The sequence below is a fragment of the Heterodontus francisci genome, unplaced genomic scaffold (assembly GCF_036365525.1).
Source record: "Heterodontus francisci isolate sHetFra1 unplaced genomic scaffold, sHetFra1.hap1 HAP1_SCAFFOLD_257, whole genome shotgun sequence".
NCBI lineage: Eukaryota > Metazoa > Chordata > Chondrichthyes > Heterodontiformes > Heterodontidae > Heterodontus > Heterodontus francisci.
This window is the reverse complement of record NW_027141742.1, coordinates 1,912,656-1,915,338: the sequence shown is the minus strand read 5'-3', so window position 1 is coordinate 1,915,338 and position 2,683 is coordinate 1,912,656.

Below are 2,683 nucleotides of genomic sequence, written 5' to 3'. Positions count from 1 at the left end.
CCAGGTGTGTATGGGGGTTTCACAGTGGATCAGGATCCTGCCAGGTGTGTATGGGGTTTCACAGTGTATCAGGATCCTGCCAAATGTGAACGGGTTTTCACAGTGGATCAGGATTCTGCCAGGTGTGTATGGGGGTTTCACAGTGGATGAGGAAACTGCCAGGTGTGTATGGGGTTTCACAGTGAATCAGGATCCTGCCATGTGTGTACGGGGTTTTCACAGTGGGTCAGGACCCTGCCAGTTGTGTATGGGGTTTTCACAGTGGATCAGGATCCTGCCAGGTGTGTATGGGATTTTCACAGTGTATCAGGATCCTGCCAGTTGTGTCTGGGGTTTCACAGTCCATCAGGATCCTGCCACGTGTGTATGAGGTTTTCACAATGGATCCGGATCCTGCCAGGTGTGTATGGGATTTTCACAGTGGATCAGGATCCTGCCAGGTGTGTATGGGGTTTCACAGTGGATCAGGATCCTGCCAGGTCTGTATGGGGTTTTGACAGTGTAACATGATCTTGCCAGGTGTGTATGGGGTTTCACATTCGATCAGGATCCTGCCAGGTGTGTATGGGGTTTTCACAGTGGATCAGGATCCTGCCACGTGAGTATGGGGTTTCACAGTGCATCAGGATCCTGCCAGGTGTGTTTGGGGTTTTCACAGTGTATCATGATCTTGGCAGGTGTGTATGGGGGTTTCACAGGGCATCAGGATCCTGCCAGGTGTGCATGGGGTTTTCAAAGTGGATCAGGATCCTGCCACGTGTGTCCGTGTTTTCACAGTGTACCATGATCTTGCCAGGTGTGGTTGAGTTTTCACAGTGTATCATGATCTTGCCAGGTGTGTATGGGGTTTTCGCGATGTATCAGGATCCTGCAAGGTGTGCATGGGGTTTCACATTGCATCAGGATGCTGCCAGGTGTGTTTGGGGGTTTCACAGTGCATCAGGATCCTGCCAGGTGTGTATGGGGTTTTCGCAGAGTATCAGGATCCTGCCAGGTGTGTATGGGGTTTCACAGTGGATCACGATCCTGCCAGGTGTTTATATGGGGTTTTCACAGTGTATCAGGATTCTGCCAGGTGTCTTTGGGGTTTTCACAGTGCATCAGGATCCTGCCAGTTGTGTATGGGGTTTTCACAGTCCATCAGGATCCAGCCAGGTGTGAGTGGGGTTTCACAGAGTATCAGGATCCTGCCAGGTGTGTATGGGATTTTCACAGTGGATCAGGATCCTGCCAGGTGTGTATGGGGTTTCACAGTGGATCAGGATCCTGCCAGGTCTGTATGGGGTTTTGACAGTGTATCATGATCTTGCCAGGTGTGTATGGGGTTTCACATTCGATCAGGATCCTGCCAGGTGTGTATGGGGTTTTCACAGTGGATCAGGATCCTCCCACGTGAGTATGGGGTTTCACAGTGCATCAGGATCCTGCCATGTGTGTTTGGGGTTTTCACAGTGTATCATGATCTTGGCAGGTGTGTATGGGGGTTTCACAGGGCATCAGGATCCTGCCAGGTGTGTATGGGGTTTCACAGTGGATCAGAATCCTGCCAGGTGTGTATGGGGTTTTCACAGAGTATCAAGATCTGCCAGGTGTGTATGGGGGTTTCACAGTGTATCAGGATCTGCCAGCTGTGTTTGGGGGTTTCACAGTGGATCAGGATCCTGCCAGGTGTGTCTGGGGTTTTCACAGAGTATCAGGATCTGCCAGGTGTGTATGGGGTTTTCACAGTGGATCAGGATCCTGCCAGGTGTGTATGGGCTATCGCATTGTATCAGGATCCTTCCAGGTGTGTATGGGGGTTTCACAGTGGATCAGGATCCTGCCAGGTGTGTATGGGGTTTCACTGTGTATCAGGATCCTGCCAAATGTGAACGGGTTTTCACAGTGGATCAGGATTCTGCCAGGTGTGTATGGGGGTTTCACAGTGGATGAGGAAACTGCCAGGTGTGTATGGGGTTTCACAGTGAATCAGGATCCTGCCATGTGTGCACGGGGTTTTCACAGTGGGTCAGGATCCTGCCAGTTGTGTATGGGGTTTTCACAGTGGATCAGGATCCTGCCAGGTGTGTATGGGATTTTCACAGTGTATCAGGATCCTGCCAGTTGTGTCTGGGGTTTCACAGTGCATCAGGATCCTGCCACGTGTGTATGAGGTTTTCACAATGGATCCGGATCCTGCCAGGTGTGTATGGGATTTTCACAGTGGATCAGGATCCTGCCAGGTGTGTATGGGGTTTCACAGTGGATCAGGATCCTGCCAGGTCTGTATGGGGTTTTGACAGTGTATCATGATCTTGCCAGTTGTGTATGGGGTTTCACATTCGATCAGGATCCTGCCAGGTGTGTATGGGGTTTTCACAGTGGATCAGGATCCTGCCACGTGAGTATGGGGTTTCACAGTGCATCAGGATCCTGCCAGGTGTGTTTGGGGTTTTTACAGTGTATCATGATCTTGGCAGGTGTGTATGGGTGTTTCACAGGGCATCAGGATCCTGCCAGGTGTGCATGGGGTTTTCAAAGTGGATCAGGATCCTGCCACGTGTGTACGGGTTTTCACAGTGTATCATGATCTTGCCAGGTGAGGTTGAGTTTTCACAGTGTATCATGATCTTGCCAGGTGTGTATGGGGTTTTCACGATGTATCAGGATCCTGCCAGGTGTGCATGGGGTTTCACATTGCATC